Source organism: Pelobates fuscus, chromosome 12 (genome assembly GCF_036172605.1).
Source record: "Pelobates fuscus isolate aPelFus1 chromosome 12, aPelFus1.pri, whole genome shotgun sequence".
In the NCBI taxonomy this organism is placed as follows: domain Eukaryota; kingdom Metazoa; phylum Chordata; class Amphibia; order Anura; family Pelobatidae; genus Pelobates; species Pelobates fuscus.
The window spans coordinates 121,533,102-121,556,868 of record NC_086328.1 but is presented as its reverse complement, the minus strand read 5'-3'; positions in this window follow the sequence as shown (position 1 = coordinate 121,556,868).

Sequence of the window (23,767 nt, the reverse complement as noted above, 5' to 3'; positions counted from 1 at the left end):
CCACCCTACCACATTTCTAGTTGACACAGGTGCAGCCCGTAGTGTTCTGCGAGAACAAGACCTGCCAGACCCATCCTTTCTGTCAAATATTGACGTCTCTTGTGTTGGAGTGGATGGCCAGCCAAGACATAGCCCTTTAACAACTCCATTACGAGTTGGCTCTAGCCTGCTTGCTCGCTTTGTGGTATCCTCCACATGCCCAATTAACCTATTAGGTGCTGATGTTCTCTCACGCCTGCAAGCATCCATCACCTTTACCCCGGATGGGCAGGTAGAAATGTCCACACCTCTATCTGAATCAGACACCTCAGCCTTGTGCTCCTTGCCTCTAATGCTGCATTTAGAAAAGCCCCGTGAGAAAGCAGCAGAATTAAGGTCCAATTTCCCAGAGGCATTAAAGATACAGGTGCCCGCCAAGTTATGGTCCTCAGGCCCAGAGGACATAGGTCACCTAAATGTTCCCCCTGTGGTGGTAAAGCTCATTCCAGGAGCTAAATTACCAAGAAAACCACAATATCCATTAAAACCAGCACAGGCCGCTGCCATTTCTACCCACATCAAGGCACTCTTGGAGAAGGGTGCCCTGGTGAAATGTAAATCTGAATGTAACACCCCATTATTCCCTGTGAAAAAGAAAACTCCAAAAGGTGAGCCAGAGAAGTACAGGATGGTTCAGGATCTCCGTGCTGTCAATGAAGCTACCGTCCTGGACACCCCTCTTGTACCAAACCCCCATACTCTGCTCTCTGGAGTCCCACCATCTGCAAAATTTTTCACAGTCATTGACCTAGCAAATGCTTTCTTCAGTGTCCCACTGGACCCATCCTGCCAATACCTGTTTGCTTTCACTCATGAGATGCAACAGTATACCTGGACTGTCATGCCCCAAGGGGCACAAAATTCACCAAGTCAATTTGCAAAGGCCATGACCACCATCCTTGACCCATGGCAAGCCGAGCACCCAGAAGTTGTTCTGCTTCAGTATGTGGATGATTTGCTGCTCTGTGGAGATGATATACCCACTGCTGAAAAGTGCTCAATTAGCCTGCTTTGTTATTTGGCAGAACAAGGATGCAAGGCTTCCCTCATCAAGCTACAGTTCTGCCAACCCTCAGTAATTTTCCTTGGACATTGCCTATCTCAAGGTACCAGACATCTTACCCGGGACCGGGTAAGAGCCGTACTGGATATTCCAACTCCAAGAACTTCAAAATCTCTCCATGCCTTCCTAGGCCTTATTTCCTACTGCAGAGCATGGATCCCAGAGGCCTCCCTGCTCATGCAACCTCTCTATGACGCACTTAAGTCTGACCCTTTCTGTTTAACTAATGAAGCAATAGACAATTTCAATGCTCTAAAACGTGCCATTGCTTCTGCTCCTGCCTTGGGCCTGCCTGATTACTCCAAACCTTTCAAATTATTTGTCTCTGAAAGACAAGGCCATGCAACAGGAGTTCTCACCCAAACTAATGACTTAAGAGGCCGCCAAAGGCCTATTGGATATTTCTCATGTCAACTGGACATTGTGGCCAGAGGGACCCCTTCCTGTCTCAGGGCTGTTTTTGCTGCAAGAGAGCTCATAGAAAGAACCTCAGACCTGGTCCTTGGCCACCCTCTGGTTGTTTTGGCCCCTCATGACATCTCTGCCATCATCAACCAAGTCCAGCTCAAGCACGTGTCTCCTGCCAGACACCTACGCCTACAGTGTCATCTTCTTCTACCTGACAACATTTCCATTCAAAGATGTCAAGTTCTTAATCCATCCACTCTTCTTCCACTCCCTGAGGGGGGTATCTATTATGGATTTGTCACAGATGAAACCTACATTTACCTGCTTTGTGGATGTATCAAGAAAGTCATGCATCCACATTTGACATTTTATGAAGATGAGAGGCCTCTCTGTGAAGGCCCAGATTACGCCTTCTGTACCATGTGGTACAAACCAAACATTACTCCCGAACCTTGCTATGAAGATGAGCTTTACCACTGGACTGATGTGAAGCTCACTGCTCAAGATTTCTATTGTGACTCTGAAGGCAATAGCATGGTCTTGGTCCAACTACCTCAACAACTTATCTACCTCTACCGCCATTGGGATACTGCTATCCCACATATTCCTGTTACCAAAGCAAAGACAAGGTCATGGAATGATCTTGGGCCCATGGCAAAGTTATGGGCCACCATGGATGAAGAACAGCTACAGGAAAATGGTATTGTCAAATACCCAACAACTGACCTTCTGGAAGCATGGCCACGCCACTTCCTAGAAAAGGAATTTCAAGATCTGGTCATAGTGAATGATTATGACCCCGAAACACCTCATGACTGTTTTGAACAGATGAAGATGGAGACAGTGCACCTACCAACTGTGCACGAGAATCCATTACCAGATCCAGATTTCACCCTGTTTGTGGACGGTTCAAGATATGCTGATGAAGAAGGAAGATACCATACAGGATATGCCGTAACCACAACAGATGAAGTTATCAAATCATCATCTTTACCGCCAGCAATGTCTGCGCAAGAAGCTGAATTACAGGCTCTGACCTCAGCATGCAAAATTTCCGAAGGAAAACGTGCCAATATCTATACAGATTCAAGGTATGCTCTAGGCGTGGCACATGACTTCGGCCTCATCTGGAAGACAAGAGGATTTCTTACCACCGCCGGTACGCCAGTCAAGCATAGTACTGCAATCAAGGAACTAATGGATGCCCTCCTACTCCCTAAAGAAGTGGCCGTTTTGAAGGTAAAGGCCCATGGGAAATTGGATACAGATGAAGCAAAGGGCAACCATTTGGCTGATCAGGCTGCTAAGCTAGCAGCCAGGGATTTTCAGGAAGTGGATGAAGACGTGTCCGGACAAGAAGAAGAAGAAGAAGTCCCTATTTTTACTCTGCAAACTCTTCCTACTGATTTGCGAATTTTGCGAGAACAGCAAGCTGTAGTCACTCCTGAAGAAATCCAGAAATGGAAAAAGAAAGGAGCCGTCCAAAAGGATGGAGTATATTACAACAACTTCAAATTCTGTCTCCCAAAAAACTTATATCCAGCAGTGGTCCAATGGGCACATGGGCCTGCACACTTGTCAAAGGAATTAATGGCCGCCCTCATACAGAAGTATTATGAAGCACCCGGAATCACAACATTGATCAGCAGCTTCTGTAAGGCCTGTGTCATTTGTGCAAAATGCAATCCAGGAAGACCAATCAAGGTGCCTGCAAAACACCTGGCAAAGCCCATGTACCCCTTCCAGCGAATCCAAATTGACCACATCCAAATGCCCAAGAGTGGGCCCCATGAATATGCACTAGTCATAGTGGACATGTTCTCAGGATGGCCAGAGGCCTACCCAGTGGCCAATATCACTGCAAAAACAACCGCAAGACGCCTACTTACAGAAATAGTATGTAGGTTTGGACTCCCAGAAGTCATTGAAAGTGATCAAGGCCCAGCCTTTACAGCAACAGTGACTAAAGAAATTTGGACTGCTCTAGGGGTGACCCTAGCCTTCCACACCCCTTACCACCCACAAAGTAGTGGTAAAGTAGAGCGCATGAATGGCACTCTAAAAGCCAGAATGTTAAAAATGTCACAAGAAACAAAGATGCCCTGGCCAGAAAGCCTGTCAATAGCTTTATTCAGTGTTAGGCACACACCTAGAGGGAAGCATTCACTGTCCCCATATGAGATTCTATTTGGGACAGCACCCAGACTAGGTTGTTATTATCCGCAGCAGTTACAGCTCCAATCAGATGTTTTAGTAGATTATGTAACTGAACTTGCAAGTGCCTTAAACAAAATACATGCCCAAGTTTTCTCTTCAATTCCAGATCCCGAATTGGATACAGGTGCCCATAACCTGCTCCCCGGAGATTGGGTTCTGGTCAAGAAGTTTGTGCGGAAAAATACCCTGGAACCAAGATTTGACGGTCCATTCCAAGTTCTCCTGATTACCGCAACTTCCGTTAAACTGGCCGGTAGGCCAAATTGGATCCACGCTTCCCACTGCAAGAAATCTCCTGCCCCAGAGGAAGCAGATACCGCACAAGCATGTACCTCTGGCACATCTTCTCCTTAATCAGCCTCATAAAGGCCCAACAAGTAGCCATCACCAAAGATATTAGTGGGTATACCTTCTGGTACAATTCATCATGCACCCATGTGGCTACTTACACCTTTGACTATTGTGATATTGTAGAATGCCCGTTCCCCACATCACAAATCCAGAGTATTTACAGAGATATCCCTCATTCAAAAGATCCATATGTTTGTGTAGTTGACAAGCAATGGGGGCACAATTGTAATCATTGGGGGGCGGCGGGATGGAATGCCGGGCCTGCCTGGGGTTACAAGCCAAAAAGTGCCTTATCTAAAGTAGATGATCAAGGTAGATCCCTTCTCCAGAGAATGACTTTAAGAAAGCCTGGGGGGGGTACACCAATGAAATTAATCCTTAACATTGAGCATCCAAGCCCAACGGATGCAGACCAGTATGTGATGGGAATGTATTGGAAAAAGGGTTCCTACCGTAAATTAGGGCATTTCTTCTTAAAAGATATGTGCAACTCTTCTGAGTGGCAAGGGGCCACCCACATGGTCCCTAACCCATTAAAACCTCACATCCAGACCTTTCAAGACATGATGGCCATTGCTAACCCCACCTTTGAAGATACCATGGCTGCTGAAACAGGTTTTAATGATGTAAATCTATGGTTAGAATGGATGAAATATAATGCCAATAAGCATAATAAGACTGCATGCTATGTGTGTGGTGGTGCCCGGCCTCACCTGGGCACTGTACCTCTAATCCTGCCAGTAGATATAGAGGAATGTGTTTTAAGCCTTTTTGCCTATCACTATGATTTTAACAGGTCCATATGTATTGCATGGACAAAGGAGTATCCTCTCCTAACCAAGGATGTCAAACCCCCAGATGGTATTACCGTGTATAAAGGTAATTACACTTGTTATGCTAATTATGATGGAATTGGTAAATTCTTGGGTAACTTCTCTAAGGGGTATTGTGCTACCTACAGGAGTGTCTCTATGAACTTGTTGCAGTTTCACACCAGGTCATTAGGGGATATCTACTGGTTGTGTGGGGATTTACAGTTAAGATCCAGAATGGACAAGGAGTGGTGGGGGGAGTGTACTTTGGCTAAAGCTATTATGCCTATACATATCATCTCTGACACACACCTCAACACCCATGAGTCCAGACACACTAAGGTTAAGCGTGATGCCCCAGTAAAAGGAAGTTTTGATCCTCATGTCTATATTGATGCCATTGGGGTGCCTAGGGGGGTGCCCAATGAATTTAAAGCAAGAGATGAAGTTGCTGCAGGATTTGAATCACTTTTTGCCATAGTTACCACAAACAAGAATTTAAATTGGATAAATTACATTTATTATAATCAACAGCGTTTTGTTAATTATACCAGAGACGCCCTCCAGGGATTGGCCGAACAATTGCAGGCCACATCCCAAATGGCTTTCCAGAATAGAATGGCCCTAGATATGATCTTAGCCGAAAAAGGAGGAGTTTGTAAAATTTTGCCCGACACCTTGACATGTTGTACCTATATCCCAGAAAACACAGGCCCTAATGGTAAAGTTACATTAGCCATAGAGAAATTAAATGACCTGTCTATAGAGTTGAAAAGGAATTCTGGGATACAAGATCCCTGGGAAAGATGGTTTGGCTGGATGACGGGATGGCAAAAGGCTTTAATGCATATTGGTATGGCTATACTAATTTTTCTTTTTCTCTTTGCTCTTCTCTTTTGTTGTATTCTCCCATGTCTGAGAAAATCCCTCCTGAAGACTGTTGACCAAGCGGCACCCACTTTCGCCCATCTTGAAGTTGATGACCAAGATTTCCAAGACATCAACTCACCCTGTCTGCCGCTGCAAACAATCCCTTTTGTTGATAAAGTGCAGGAATTCTAGGAAGGGACTAGCTCAGGGACAGCATCTGTCAGTGAATGGTAAAGGCCCCATGTGGAGAAGTGGTGGGTTAGCTGCCATGGGATACCCTTGGGTGTGAAGTGTTCGAGAGCCATACTGACGGATGAGTTAGCCTATTAGGGTCAGATCTAGGGACAGCCTTGCACTTTGCATTAACACCTAGCTAGCGGCCACGGGGTTTCTGTGCCTTTGGGTTAACACGTCTTCCTGGTACTAACTTAATAAAGTTTTATCTCTTAGAATCTAACATTTCATAGGGGGGACTGATGTGGGATTATTTAAAAAACCTTATTGTATTTGTATTCAATTATTGCACTAACTCCATTTTAACTTTATACTGTGACAATCCTCCATTTTGTCCTCATAACCTAACTTGTTCATTTTAAAATCACCTTACATGACAGAATTTCCCAGCACATCTAATACAATAGAACAAAGACTGTATTTTCTATAAAGATATGATTAACACAGGAATTGCTGACTTTTCCTTAGATTTGCAACAAAGTATAATTTGAAGGCCATGCGAACACAGTAGTAATGAAATGTTCTATTCATAAGAGACCTTGCACCTGGCCACGAGGCCTGAGATCACCGACCGTGTAAAATGACGCTCAAGACCCCTTGTCCCCCACCCGTGTCCAGAACAATCCCACCTCTTGGTGGGTGGACACGGGATTAACCACTTAGTCTTTTGAGCCAATTAATAATATTGATAGGTGGACACTAATCCCGACACTTGACAATTAATCCAATTAATGATGTTTATTTACTGATATTCTAATAAGCAATGATGACGTAAAATGTCTCTTAAAAGGACCTGCGTGTCCGCTTTTTAATCACTTGCCAATAAATTTTCTCGAAGTTATTTTAACCTGAACCTTGTGTGTCAGACTTAATTACTTCAGCGTATATACGCAATTTATTTTATTGATTTGGACAGGAACAGATAGACATTTAAACATTTTGGTTTACTGCAAAAAGTACCATAACAATACTGGATGGATGGCTGTCATGATACTGGATGGATGGCTGGCTGTCATGATACTGGATGGATGGCTGGCTGTCATGATACTGGATGGATGGCTGGCTGGCTGTCATGATACTGGATGGGTGGCTGGCTGTCATGATACTGGATGGATGGCTGGCTGGCATGATACTGCATGGATGGATGGCTGGTTGTCATGATACTGGATGGAGGGCTGGCTGTCATGATACTGGATGGGTGGCTGGCTGTCATGATACTGGATGGATGGCTGGTTGTCATGATACTGGATGGATGGCTGGCTGTCATGGCTGGTTGGACACGGAATTTGCATCACATGTAGGCTGTTTATGATAGGAGGGAGTGCAGCATATTTAAATTAGTAGGGAAGCGAGTTTATTGAATAAACCCATTTACTTGTATGTTAATTTGTCACTTCAGCCATGCCAGTGTTGTTTTTGTTACGAGCATTCCATAACCCTTGCATTGCCAGAACAGAGAGCAGCAGCAAGAACTGACTTGCCTGTAAATGATCCTATAACAATTGTAACAAAGCCTCAGTCTCGCGAACTTCTAGAGCTGGAATTATTGCTCATTTGGATTTCCTAGAAGGTTTCTCGGCCGTTGCCTAGAGCTTCATCATTCAAACTGACGTGTAACTTATAAAAATAACGATTTCTCCTTTTGCCGAAACAAGTTATTTTAAGATTACCTCCCAAATGATGTAAGACTGCTATGAATCTTTTAAAGACGGCCTGTTATTTTTATAGATGACTGTTATTTATTATTTACCATAATAAATTGGTATTGCATTATTTTCTGGTTAAACATACTTGCCTCTCATACACTAAGAGGTTTCTTTTGAAGAGTTTTTTTTGTATCAATAAGTGTTCATTGTTTGTCTCTATACCCTCAATTATACAGCGCTGTAGAATATGTTGGTGCTATATAAATACCAAATAATAAAGAATGATCATAATAAAATTAAAATTACATTTACAATTATTTATATAGTGCCAACAGATTCAGCAGCTCTGTACAAAAGGTAAACAAAACAAACATTAAAGCAGCACTGTCATGCCGAACTTACCTTTCCTCAATCTCTTCCTCTTCTCCCCCTCTCTCGGGATCTGTTATTCTTTTCTTCCTGTCTTCTTTAGTTTTCTTTAAAATCATAAGACAAAGTAGGGAATCTTTGCCTGTCACGTCCATGAAATACACGCGCGTTTATTTCTGCATTTATATGGCTGGCTGTCATGATACTGGATGGATGGCTGGTTGTCATGATACTGGATGGATGGCTGTCATGATACTGGATGGATGGCTGGCTGTCATGATACTGGATGGATGGCTGGCTGTCATGATACTGGATGGATGGCTGGCTGGCTGTCATGATACTGGATGGGTGGCTGGCTGTCATGATACTGGATGGATGGCTGGCTGGCATGATACTGCATGGATGGATGGCTGGTTGTCATGATACTGGATGGAGGGCTGGCTGTCATGATACTGGATGGGTGGCTGGCTGTCATGATACTGGATGGATGGCAAAACAAACATTAAAGCAGCACTGTCATGCCGAACTTACCTTTCCTCAATCTCTTCCTCTTCTCCCCCTCTCTCGGTATCTGTTATTCTTTTCTTCCTGTCTTCTTTAGTTTTCTTTAAAATCATAAGACAAAGTAGGGAATCTTTGCCTTATGGAGGATTCCTCCGCTTGACCAGCTCTGACCAGCGGAGAAGCAAAGTGTGCTTCATTTCCGCTGGTCAGAGAAATTTTCCCATAATTCTTACCTTTCCTCTGTGTTCCGCGATGCTTCCTGTCATTTTAGACGAAACTGGCGAATTGCGTTGTAACTGAATGAGAACAGCATGTTCGTTTCTTTTAGAACGCAATTCGGTACTTTGTTCGGATCGCAATTTTATTTGAATGAATGAAACTCCGATCCTATTCGTGCTGTGGCTGCATCTTACAGCCGCTTAGTAGATAACTCCCTAATTACCACGGACGTTAGGGAGCTATCTACTAAAAGGCTGAAAGACCTAAATTGGTCTTTCAGCCAAATTTACTAATACTAAGTAAAGATTACTTAGTATTAGTAAATAATATGCCCCTACTCGCTATACCGCGAGTAGGGGCATGTCTAGTAAGCAGTGAGCAGCCTATAGCTGCTCACTGTAAAAAACAAAAACAAAAAGCTGGTGGGGGGCCCCTAAATAACAATAAGGGACGGGGGACCTACTGTCCTCCCCCCTGACCCCACCCCCAGGGCCGGATTAACATAGGGGCTGATGGAGCTGCAGCTCCAGGCCCAGGCCCATGGAATAGGCCCATTTAAAAAAAAAAACTTGAAAAAAAAATTTGAATATTTTTTTTTTTTTTTACACACTACTCTTAGGTTTGCCACCTGACTGGTATTTTACTGGCACAGCCGGTATTTGAGGCTGCCTGGCCGTGCTGGTATTGCATTAATACCAGCAATACACAGGTCATTTTCTCAGAATGAATGGAAATTACTCTGCAATACCAGCACCGGCCAGTAGGGGTCGCTGTGTCTGGAGAGAGGCAGGGATAGGAAGTTACAGAATATCCCTGCCTCTCTCTACTACTCACTGATCCGTGGGGGAGCAACTACACAGCACAGAGAGTCCAGACAGCAGATCTACAGCTCAGGTAAGTGAGGGATGGGGGGAAAGGCAGCAGGGACACATGGGGACACTGAGACACTAGGGGACACTGAGACACTAGGGGACACTGAGACACTAGGGGACACTGAGACACTCGGGGACACATGGGGACACTGAGACATTAGGGGACACTGAGACACTAGGACACAGACTCTGGGAGACCTGGGAACACAGACACTGGGAGACCTGGGAACACAGACACTGGGAGACCTGGGAACACAGACACTTGGGGACACTGGAAAACATGGGGACAATGAGACACTTGGGGACATATGGGGACACTGAGACACTAGGGGACACAGACACACTAGGACACAGACACTGGGAGATCTGGGGATACTGTGACACTTGGGGACACTGAGACACATGGGGATGCTGAAACACATGGGGACGCTGTGAGACAGAGACATTGGGAGACACTGAGACATTGGGACACAGAGACACTATGTTCCCATGTCCCCCAGCCAGTGTCCCTAGTGTCTCAGTGTCCCCAAGTCTCCCAGTATATGTGTCCCATGTCTCTCAGTGTGCCTAGTGTCCCCTGTCTCCCCATGTCTCCCCAAGTGTCTGTCTCCAAGCCAGTGTCCCCTAGTCTCCCAGTGTCCCCTAGTCTCCCAGTGTCCCCTAGTCTCCCAGTGTTCCCTAGTCTCCCAGTGTTCCCTAGTCTCCCAGTGTCTATGTCCCTAGTGTCTTAGTGTCCCCAAATGTTTCAGTGTCTCCATGTCTCCCAGTGTCTGTGTCCCTAGTGTCTCAGTGTGCCTGGTGTCCCCATGTCTCCCAGTGTCCCTATATGTCCCAGTGTTCACATGTCTATGTTCACAACTGTCCCCAAGTGTCTGTCTCCCAGCCAGTGTCCCCTAGTCTCCCAGTGTCCCCTAGTCTCCCAGTGTCCCCTAGTCTCCCAGTGTCTGCGTTCCCATGTCTCTGTGTCCCTTGTGTCTTAGTGTCCCCAAATGTTTCAGTGTCCCCATGTCTCCCAGTGTATGTGTCCCTAGTGTCTCAGTGTCCCCATTTCTCCCAGTTTCCCTAAATGTCTCAGTGTCCCCATGTCTTTGTGTCCCTGGGTCTCTCAGTGTCCCCAGGTCTCTCAGTATCTCCAGGTCTCTCAGTGTCCCCAGTATCCTAGTGACATGGGGACACACTGAGACATTGGGACACTGGGAGAAATGGGGACACAGACACTGGGAGACAGGGCGACATGGGGACACTGACACTGTGATACATAGGGACACTGAGACACTGGGTGACTTGCGAGACTGAGACACTGGGAGCAATCCATCTATACAGCAGAATCAAACTGTGAGTAGTTTGTTGGTGATTTTACATAATTTTCTCTGATGTCACTCCTTGTGATTTACATCATGTGATGTCACGCATAACTGATTAAGGCTGGTATTTTTTTTCCAAGAAAGGTGGCAACCTTAACTACTCTTCACATACTCTTGCTTAAAGGAGCACTATAGGGTCAGGAACACAATCATGTATTTCTGACCCTATCATGTTAAAACCACCACCCTGGCCCCTTCTTGTCTCCCTAAATATAGTAAAATATTACTTGTATTCAATTCTGCAGCTGCTGGCTCAGAAATGGTGGTCTGAGCAAATTACAATACCATAGGGTTGGCTGAGACTGTCAACTAGGCAGATCAGTGGCAGAGCCAGCACCAGTCCAACATAGCCCTGGCCAATCAGCATCTCCTCATAAAGATAAATTGAATCAATGCATCTCTGAGTAAAGTTCAGTGTCTGCATGCAGAGGGTGGAGACACTGAATGGCAATGCTGCACACTAGGCAGTACTGCCCCAGGAAGCACATCTAGCAGCCATCTAAGGAGCGGCCAGTGGAGTTATTTTCTCTGAAAAGACAGTGTTTACTGCAAAAAGCCTGCATGGAATGATTCTACTTACCAGAACAAATACAATAAGCTGTAGTTGTTCTGGTGACTATAGTGTCCCTTTAAGTTTGGAAGCTTAAGAGGGATGTATGGGAACAAACTTGTGTGGACTGGCTGACATTAAAATTAGTTTAGGTAATGCAGACGTTGGTCTCTCTAACACTGTGGCATGTCCCCTTTCTTCTACACTCACTACATACACCTTTTCTCTGTCTCAGACTATATACCAGGAGCTTCTGCCTGCTAGTAAGAAGGTAAGAAGACAAGTGGACCAGCGAGTGCTAGGGGACAGTCCTTAGAAAGCATGGAGTGAGCGCATCATTAGACGCATTTATGCCAAGCTCAAGATGCTGCCTGCATGGTATGTCCTTAGTTGGACAGTCTGCAGGATTGGCAGGCAGCCTGACATGCATTCATGCCAGGCTATCCTTTAAATTCTTTGGACACACATGCCCCCTTTTTGGGCATGTTCACCCCTTTTGGCAGGTCTTGTCACCCTTTTACCTCGCCCATTGACTTCCTGCTTCACTGGACACTGCTGTTAGGGGTTATGGATTTACTTGAAAGATGAGAGCATAAATTAGAGAGAAATTAGCATAGAGTGTGTTTTCTTATAGCTGCATCCTACGAGTTTCCCTCCAGCACCATCTCCATCAGATACATGACGCTTGGGAGGTATGACTGTTTTAGTGTTTTTGGTCGATAAGATTCCGTAATTAGGCCCATTATAATTGTCAGCACCAGGCCCACTGTGCTCTTAATGCTGCCCTGCCCACCCCTGATCGGTGGGTGGGGGCCCTAAATAAAGAGATGGGGGGACCTACTGTCCTCCCCCCGGCCCCCACCCCTGAGCGGTGGGTGGGGGCCCTACTGTCCTCCCCCGGGGGACCTACTGTCCTCCCCCCTGGCCCCCACCCCTGAGCGGTGGGTGGGGGCCCTAGATAAAGATAGGGGGGACCTACTGTCCTCCCCCCCGGCCCCCACCCCTGAGCGGTGGGTGGGGGCCCTAAAAAAACAATAAGGGGGGGACCTACTGTCCTCCCCCCCTGGCCCCACCCCTGAGCGGTGGGTGGGGGCCCTAAATAAAGAGAGGGGGGACCTACTGTCCTCCCCCCGGCCCTCATCCCTGAGCGGTTAGTGGGGGCCCTAGATAAGAATGGTGGGGGGGGCCTACCATCCTCCCCCCCGGCCCCCACTCCTGAGCGGTGGGTGGGGGCCCTAACAAAAACCTACTGTCCCCCCTGGCCCCCACCCCTGAGCGGCGGGTGAGGGCCCTAAATGAAAATCCCCCCCAATCAAGGTGACTAGGGATCCCAAGCCCCTAGTCACCCCACCCCCCCACCCATATCAATCTATCCCCTACCTACCCCCCTCACCCTAAAAATAGTGAGGGGGAATAAAATAACTAACCTGTAAAAAAACTTACCATTTGACGTCTTCTTTTTTCTAAAATATTAAATTTTCAGCCCCCAAAAAAGCCAAATAAAAAGCCATCATACCCGCCGAACTTACAATAAAAGAAAAAACCCGAGCGCAAAAAAAAACAGACGAAAAAGAAAAAACCAGAGCGCAAAAAAATAATCCATCTTCACTCATGGAGGGCTCCGCGCAGACTGAGCGCCTACCTACCCCCCTCACCCTAAAAATAATGAGGGGGGACCTTTAACTAAATACCTGTAAAAAACTAATAAAAATAAACTTACCATTCAATGTTTTCTTTCTTCTAAAATCTTCTTTTTTCAGCCCCAAAAAAGGGCAAATAAAAATCCATAATAACCGACGCAATGAAAAAAAGAAAAAAACGAGCGCAAAAAAAAAAATCCATCTTCACCCATGGAGGGCTCCGCGCAGACTGAGCTCTGCAGGGCGGGGGAAGGCTTATAAAGCCTTGCCCCTCCCTGCAATTAGGCTAAGAACACTCTGATTGGTGGATTTAAGCCAATCAGAGTGCTCTGTGTCATTTTACACAGCATGGGAAAGTTCTTTGGAATTTTCTTGAAACCCATCCAATCACAGTGCTGTGTGTCATTTTACACAGCGTGGGAAAGTTCTTTGGAATTTTCCCATGCTGTGTAAAATGACATAGAGCACTGTGATTGGATGGATTTCAAGCCATCCAATCACAGTGCTCTGTGTCATTTTACACAGCGTGGGAAAGTTCTTTGGAATTTTCCCATGCTGTGTAAAATGACATAGAGCACTGTGATTGGATGGATTTCAAGCCATCCAATCACAGTGCTCTGGGTCATTTTACACAGCGTGGAAAAGTTCTTTGGAATGGATTTCAAGCCATCCAATCACAGTGCTCTGTGTCATTTTACACAGTGTGAGAAAATTCCAAAGAACTTTCCCACGCTGTGTAAAATGACAAAGAGCACTCTGATTGGCTTAAAGCCACCAATCAGAATGTTCTTAGCCTAATTGCAGGGCGGGGCAAGGCTTTATAAGCCTTTCACCTGCCCTGCATAGCTCAGTCTGCGCGGAGCCCTCCATGGGTGAAGATGGATTATTTTTTTGCACTCTGGTTTTTTCTTTTTCGTCAGTTTTTTTTTTGCGCTCGGGTTTTTTATTTTATTTTAAGTTCGACGGGTATGATGGCTTTTTATTTGGCCTTTTTGGGGGCTGAAAAATTAAGATTTTAGAAAAAAGAAGACGTCAAATGGTAAGTTTTTTTTTTTTTTTTACAGGTTAGTTATTTTATTCCCCCCTCACTATTTTTTAGGGTGAGGGGGGTAGGTAGGGGATAGTTTGATTTGGGTGGGGGGGGTGACTAGGGGCTTGGGACCCCTAGTCACCTTGATTGGGGGGGTTTCATGGGTGGGGGCCGGGGGGGGGGACAGTAGGTCCCCCCTTATTGTTTTTTAGGGGCCCCACCCACTGCTCAGGGGTGGGGGCTGGGGGGGAGGACGGAAGCCCCCCCCCACCATTCTTATCTAGGGCCCCCACCCACCGCTCAGGGGTGGGGGCCGGTGGGAGGACAGTGGGTCCCCCCCTCTTTATTTAGGGCCCCCACCCACCGCTCAGGGGTGGGGGTCAGGGGGGGAGGACAGTAGGTTCCCCCCTTATTGTTTTTTTTAGGGCCCCCACACGCCGCTCAGGGGTGGGGGCCGGGGGGGGGACAGTAGGTCCCCCCTTATTGTTTTTTTAGGGCCCCCACCCACCGCTCAGGGGTGGGGGCCGGGGGGGAGGACAGTAGGTCCCCCACCATTCTTATCTAGGGCCCCCACCCACATTGGCGGATCCAGGGGGGGGCAACGGGGCAATTGCCCCCCCCGAGATTCTCCCCTGCCGGCTAGTGCAGGGCTGGCATTGCCCAAGCGCCAGCCCTGCAATGTGCCTGCGGACTGGGGAGGGAGATCAGTGATCTCCCTCCCCGGTCCGCAGGCACATTACTGACAGCCGACCGGAAGGGGAGGGAGAGAGGACCCGGGAGCTGTTACCAGCAGCTCCTCCGGGTCCTCCTCTTGCGAGATTTGGAGCGTTGCCGCGGTTACCACGGCAACGCTCCAAATCTCGCGAGAGTGAACTCTAGCCCTGTAGCGCGGGCTAGAGTTCACTGGAACCACTGGACCACCAGGGATTCCCCACTGGGACCACCAGGGATCCAGAAATGTCCCCCCTCCTCCTCAATAAAGGTAAGAAGGGAGGGGGGACATAATATATTTTATTAAATACATTTTTTTTTTAATTTTTTTATTAAAAAGCCTCCCTTCCCTCCTCCCCTCCCCCATACACACTGGCCCCATACACACTGCCCCACATACACTGCCCCCATACACACTGCCCAACATACACTGCCCCCATGCACACACTGACCCCATACACACACTACACACACTGACCCCATACACACACTGACCCCATACACACACTGACCCCATACACACACTACACACACTGACCCCATACACACACTGACCCCATACACACACTACACACACTGACCCCATACACACACTACACACACTGACCCCATACACACACTGACCCCATACACACATTGACCCCATACACACACTGACCCCATACACACACTGACCCCATACACACTGACCCCATACACACTGACCCCATACACACACTGACCCCATACACACACTGACCCCATACGCACACTACACACACTGACCCCATACACACACTACACACACTGACCCCATACACACACTGACCCCATACGCACACTACACACACTGACCCCATACACACACTACACACACTGACCCCATACACACACTGACCCCATACACACACTACACACACTGACCCCATACACACACTGACCCATACACACACTACACACACTGACCCCATACACACACTGACCCCATACACACACTACACACACTGACCCCATACACACACTGACCCCATACACACACTGACCCCATACACACACTACACACACTGACCCCATACACACACTGACCCCATACACACACTGACCCCATACACACACTACACACACTGACCCCACACACACACTGACCCCATACACACACTACACACACTGACCCCATACATACACACACACACTGCCCCCATACACACAAACACTGCCCCCATACACACACTGACCCCACACACACTGCCCCCATACATACACACACTGCCCCCATACACACAAACACTGCCCCCATACACACACTGCCCCCATACACACACTGCCCCCATACACACACTGCCCCCATACACACACTGCCCCCATACACACACTGCCCCCATACACACACTGTCCCCATACACACACTGTCCCCATACACACACTGCCCCACAAACACTGCCCCATACACACACTTCCCCCTTACACACACTGACCCCATACACACACTGACCCACAAACACTGCCCCACATACAAACACTACACACACTGACCCCATACACACACTGCCCCCACAAACACTGCCTCCATACACACACTGCCCCACAAACACTGTCCCCATACACACTGCCCCACAAACACTGCCCCATACACATACTGCCCCGCACACACTGCACACCTATACACACACAGTGCCCTACACACCCTGCTGCCCCCCATACACACATTGCCCCAAACACACACACACGACCCCCCCATACACACAGTGCCCCCCATACACACACTGCCCCACACATACATACAGTGCCCCCCCATACACACACTGCCCCACACAGACATACAGTGCCCCCATACACACACTGCCCCCTAACACACACACTGCCACCCTTACGCACTCACACTCACTTCACCGCTCACACACACACTGCACCTTTCACACACACTTCACCCCTAACACACACCACTTCTCCTATGCCCTATATCCCAGCAGACCCCAGGTAAGTTGTCAAACTGTTCTTAAACGGTATGACTACTTACTCCGGGGTGGGATCCTGGCACTACTGGCACCATAACTACTACACTGAGCTGTAGTGGTTATTGTGCTAGGATTATTTTTTTTTAAATAATCTACAAGTGCCCCTCCCGAGATCAGGCTCTGGATCCGCCACTGCCCACCCACCGCTCAGGGGTGGGGGCCGGGGGGAGGACAGTAGGTCCCCCCTCTCTTTATTTAGGGCCCCCACCCACCACTCAGGGGTGGGGGCCAGGGGGGGAGGACAGTAGGTCCCCCACCCATTTTCATTAGGGCCCCCACCCACCGCTCAGGGGTGGGGGCCAGGGGGGGAGGACAGTAGGTCCCCCCCCTCATTATCATTAAGGCCCCCACCCGCCGCTCAGGGTGGAGATGGGGGAGGACAATAGGTCCGCCCCCATTATTGTAATTTATGTAATTTTTTTTCTACAGTGAGCAGCCACAGGCTGCTCACTGTTTAGTAGACATGCCCCTACTCGTGGTATAGCGAGTAGGGGCATTCGGGAGATTTTAATCTCCCTTGTGCTATTATGGGGGTCATATTGACCCCCATAGAGTGAGAGGGGGACCTGGGGGGCTTATGAAGTGGCGGGGAGCATGTGCGGGAATCTCACAGTCTGTCTAGTGTGGGCAGATGACGTGTCCCACAGGGACTTCATCTACCCACACAAAGATGGCGGCGCCCTGAATATAGATCGGGGCAGAAAATAAAGATTAATAAATAGGTAATCTGGGGGCTTAGGGGTATTTGGGGGTTACTAGGGGGTCAATTGGATGTAGTGGAGGCGGGAGGGGGTTAAAAAAAAAACGGAATTCGGCATGACAGTGCCGCTTTAAATTCTAATAGACATGTGCAATCCGTTTCAGTCCAAATTTCAAGTCGGACGAATTTTGGCAATTCGGATGCTTCCGAATTGCAAAGTGCAGAACTGAATTGCCTAAGTGTCAGATTTTGGCAGTGCCGAGCCAAATTGCCAAAATGCCAAATTTCGGAAGTGCCCAATTGCTTTGGATTTCTGAAAAGTGTCAAAACAGGAGAGGGAGGAAACATTAAGGGAATAATGACAGGAATCTAACTCTACCCCTAACCATACCCTAACCCATGTAGGGTTAGGGTATGGCTGAAGTTTCGAGTTTCGGAAGTGCGAAACGAACTGAAGTGCAGAATTTCCGAAGTCTCGAATTTCCGAAGTCCCGAATTTAGGAAATGCCAAAACACATTTTTTGCCCATGCCCATAACAAACCATGCCCTGCTTAAAGGGATTCTATAGTGCCACGAAAATAGTCATTTTCCTGGCACTATAGAAGCCTACAGTACCCCTCTACCAGAATCCAACACCAATGTCCCTCTGTGCTGGGTCAGGCTCCATCCACGCTCCACCCCTGCCGACGTCAGCCGGCGCAGGAGACCTAATGCTGCGGCCACGGCCGCGCTCACATAAGGATTTCCCCATAGGAATAACTTAATCAATGCTTTCCTATGGGGAATTCGGTGATGCTGGAAATCCTCAGTTTAAATGGATGTACATCATTAGTGCACAAGGTATGACCTAGTAACTTGGGGGTGCAGCAGTGTACCCCCTAACATGTGTCCACTGGAGATGTTGTGCACCTTCATTCCCATTACTCTCAGCCATCCATACCTACCTAGGACTGATGTTAGTTTAATTCCACAGTGTCTTGAAAGCTGGTACTAAGGAGTCATTAAAAACTGGAAGGCCGCACTATCCCAGAATTACACCAAGTCGCCATTTTTTACAGCTAGCCATTTTCAGTATGCCCTATTAACAGCAACATCGCAAAAGGACCAGTATATTACAAACTACTTTCCAGCATTCTGTGCCTTCTGGGCTAGTAAAATGACAATGTATACCCAACTACCACACATGTTCACATTCACTTCTAAATAATCAAGTTTCCAAAACTACCGAGGATGTGAGATGTAAAATCAATGTGCAAGGGCCACCCTGCTATGATCCTTCTGTACCTTGTCTCCCTATAAGATGTAGTGTCCCTTTCGATGGCAGTTTCCAGTGGAACCTCAGCCTTTCATTGTTGGGGAAACTATCTCTGAACGCTTCCTAAACAGACGAATTCAAAGCAAATCTCGTATCGGCTCATCACACTTGCTGTGCGATTGTTCTGACATTTGGATTTCGGTTTAGTTTGCTGTTGAAACAGAAATTCTTCCAAGGGAATTCTTTCATGTGAGCCTCAAAACCTTTAGCCAGCTGTTCCCTTTCTCTCCGTGGCTCCAAAGCCTTCAATGCATTGTATAATATCCTGCTGAATTACGGTAATAAAAAAAACACATAACAATAAAATATCATTCAGGAGTCGGATGTCTTTAGAACACAGTTCCAGAGTGTTATTTTATTCACTATACTATGAATGGTGTCACAAAAGAAATGTAAATATAACCAGATGCTTTGGTAAAGGTTAGTGATAACATGGGAAAGTGTCAACATCTCTGTAGCTACATTTCCCGGGGCTCTTCTTCCTAATAAACATGTATTGTTGACGTAGAGGATTTGGGTTTAGTGACCTAAAATGTCCCTACAAGAAAAGAAGTGTAGCGCTAGTTTGGAAGGTTTTAAGGTGTCAAGAATACTTATCCGATTTGTGGATATTTCTAATTTAACCTGAAGTATAACAGTCGGTGTATATTCGAGATTTGATGCCCAGTTTCTAAAAATATACAACATAGTGCAGACCAAATATATCAGGAATAGGAATAAAAGAAGAATATGTTGTGGACACTCACAAATGAGGAGCTATATAACCTAGCTCGGGTGTGGTTCACTTCGGGTCCGTTTAGGCGACCCGCCCCTATAGGAAGTGAATATCCAGTCCTAGGGGAAGTGAATGAAGTCCAAAATAGAGTATTAAAATTACAACCAGTGTTATTAAACTGTAAGCCAAATGAATGCTTACAAACATAGAGCCCCTATGGCTCGGCAGTAACGTATTGTGCAGCTCAGGACTACACGCCCTCTTTATATAGATGGTACCGGCAACCAAAGTGAAATAAAGTTCAGTTTATTAATACACTTTAAAATATGCAAATAAAAAAGGAACAATCAGAGAAACAAGTTACCTGCGCTCTTTCCACATCCCTATGTATTTTTAAACAAATGGAGGTTTTTAGTTACCTCCAATAGCCATGAGAGGGTATGCCCACCTGCCACGTCAAGGCAGACCCCCCCAGGTGCATCCTAAAGCTAACCATTCGCCTTGCTTCCTTGAGCTTCTGGCAAAAATATCTCTAATGAGACAGAAAGGGGTATTTTTTATATACATCCCTACATGCTTATTAACCCTTAATAGGGAACACATGGGATGGGCAGCAGCATTGCAACCTAGCTGTGTGATACAAAGTGAATACAAATACAAAGAAACTAGTCCTGCGCTCAAACTCCCGTTACTCCTGGTCGGCAGCAATGACTATAGTACACATCAGCCAAAATACATATAGTAAAAACCAAAGAAAACAAAGTTACCTGCGCTCTTTCCATATCCCTATGTATTTTTAAACAAATGGAGGTTTTTAGTTACCTCCAATGGCCATGAGAGGGTATGCCCACCTGCCACAAAAAAGGAACAATGTCCATATAAAAAGTCCCAGAACGTGTTTTACCACCTCAAGTGGCTTCCTCAGCAAGGTAAGAATTCAAGTCTTGACAGAGATAGATAGGGAAGGGGCACAAGAGACAGACAGTGACCTCAGGGATGACACCCAGAGGAGCTGAGAGGTCACAGGGAGACATCGAGGGGCTGGGGGAGAAAGAGACACACAGAGGTGTTGGTAAGTAGACAAAGAGACACACAAAGGGACTGGGGGAAGAAATACACACACAAATGAGTTTGGGGGAGAAAGACACACAAAGGGGTCGGATGGAAGTAAGTGGCACACAAAGGGTGGGGTGTAGGAGACACAAAGGGAAAAAATGGTGGATAAGATATACTAAAGGAGAGTGTAAGACAAAATTAGGAGGATAAGACACTCAAACGGGCAAGAAGCTTGAGAGGGGGCATAAAGGGATACACAGGTATAGATGCATTGGGGGGGCGGGAGGATTAATACAACTTCGACTGTGTAGCCAAAAATACTTGCACCAGCCCTGCATATAAGATATCAGAATAATGTCCTATTTGTCCTTTTAAAAAAGCAATATGTAATATGTATGGGTGTACCTCAGGAAAAAAAAGTGAAGCTATTGTGGAAAAAAATACAGCAAAATTTCCTAAAACAGTCTTAATGTCATTGCTAGTAACACATCTAACTTCTAGAGAATTCACTGCAGTGTGAATTGTCTGCAAATCACAGTGAGATTCAATACCAGTTAGTCAGCTGTAAATTCCTATGATTATTATTTTTTTTGGACCAGTTGGTGTGATCATCCCAACCCGCGTTTGATCCATAATCATTGTTACCCACAAAAACATTTACCAAGTTAAACCAGTGGTCAGTCAGAGCCTGCATTAATGACAGACATAAGTAACACTACAGAGCGTTTTTAACTAAAGCAAATATTCAAAGTGAATTTCAAAGTTAAGGCTTGTAGCAGACTCCTTCCCCTTTTGTTCGGTTGTCTGTACCCCCATGTTCCTCTCCTGAATGGATTGTGTGTGGTCCCCCTTGTTATACCTTCCGAACACCCCTGGCTGGCTGCCAACTCGAGTGCTTTCCCTGGCTGGCCGCCATTCTTATAACTGAACGCACGTGCTCCAGTGAATGACAGCCATTTTGTCTCCCTAACACAGGCAGCGGTACATGGTCGTCGAACGCCTGAAACTATTTTCGGCCTCATGAGTCCACGAACCCGGGCAAAGATTGTACAGCTGCCCCGCCCCCAGCTAGACAAACGACATACGGGACATAGAAACTACCGACTAGGAGGAGCATTCGCTCCCTAAAAGCCAGGGGGAGCGTTCGTCGATGTTCACACAGGAACCCCCAAAAGGTCAGAACTTTACCTAAATGGCGATTCTGTTATACCGAACGGATCTGAGCGTTATTTGGACAACTTGGGTGTTCAAATCCAGGCTATTTGGGGATATACTCTCCCCTAGTCTTGCATCTTTTAAGAAGTGCCTTAAAACCCATCTCTTTAGGAAAGCTTATGGCCTCCAAGACTAACCCTTACCTCACATACCTGTCTCTTGCCCTCTCCTAAAGGGCAGTCCACCTTATTTGATTGTAAATTCCTGTCCTAATGTGTTTTACACCCACCTCCTATAGAATGTAAGCTCGTTTGAGCAGGGTCCTCTTCAACCTATTGTTCCTGTAAGTTTATTTGTAATTGTCCTATTTATAGTTAAATCCCCCTCTCATAATATTGTAAAGCGCTACGGAATCTGTTGGCGCTATATAAATGGCAATAATAAATACAATAAATAAATATAAGACTTGTGGGGTTCCTGTAAAATATGGCTATGTTTTTGGGGTGTTTTATGTATGTTTTATGTATTTCCCTGGAACTAAGAGATTATTGAGTTACTCAGTTTTGACTCCTATAGGGACGCCAGGGAGGGGCTCATGTATATTTCGAACGGAGACCACATGCAGGGGGTCTGTGCATAGAAAGCTGTGTTTGTGCTGAATAAATCAGTTGTACTCCCAGATCTGTGTGTCGTCCAGTTACTGGGGAGGGATAGGACTATACACTTTACAGCGCCTTGTTCCAGAGTTCCTGTCTTCACGGATTCAGCTGTGGAAAGGTCCTTGTCAGGACTTGCGCTCCGCTACAAGGCCAAAATAGACCAAACTTGAAAAAATCTTTGTCAACTGTGCGGTTAGATCAGCTACTCTGGTCTTAAATTTTAAATAAACGTTGAATTCTCACTTTAGTGAATAACAGAGTGTACAGTGAGTTAAGGATACAAAAAAGAACTTGTGGTGTCGGGTGATAAATAAAAGAGAATGCGTTAGAAAGACAAGCGTTTAATGTAAAGGGTTGACTGTAACGAGAAACACATTGTAGCAGTCTATAATAATCTATAGTTGAGCAATAAAGTACTGACGTAAATCTGGCGACATATATTACAAAGATTTTCTTATTATTGTTTTTAAACGCTGTTAGGCACACTTTGCTGCAAGTCTGTGTAAAGAAGTGTCAGAAAATTGTGTCTGGTTTTGTTACAAAGCTTTGTCTTTATAAAACTCTCTTCCTAGTATTTTGTCATGTGTGTTCGCAGGTTCCCAGGCTCAATCAATAACAGAAAAAAGCCTCTTTTTTTTATTAAGCCGTTAATAATGTTCACTGCGTCAGAGTGCTCTTGAAATCATTTCTCAGACGTATCATTACTTTATCCTGTAGTTTGGACTGAAGTGTGCACACAGCACATAGTGAATAGTGTGTTTAGAAAATGACTAATATAAAAAACGATTTCAATATATTAGAGACGCAAATGGGACATGTGAATAAGTAAATCAAGGTTTTATCTTGGAACAAAAGGCAATGCAGCTCCAGCAGATGAAAACAATTGGAACTTTTAAATTCTTTGCCTTCTCACTTACCTTGGTCATCGTGAACCTTTCAAATCAAACATTTTTACAATCAAAAGGACTTTACTTTCTTGTTATGTTAGTCACGATGTCACCCAGATAAAATCTTTTTAGCCTAGACAAGTTCAGATCTGAAGCTGACTACGCTTATAATATTCCATTAAAGGAACACTAAGCATTATACCCACTACAGCCCGGTATAGTGGATATGGTGCCAGGAGATTAAAGGGACACTCCACTGCCCAAGTACAAAAGAAATATAAAGCAGTGTTTAGTAGATATACCCAAAATGAAAGCTTGTATACATTTGATTATGCATTTATTTTCATTGTGGAATTATCTACATACAGCTTGCAAAAGTGGGAGTT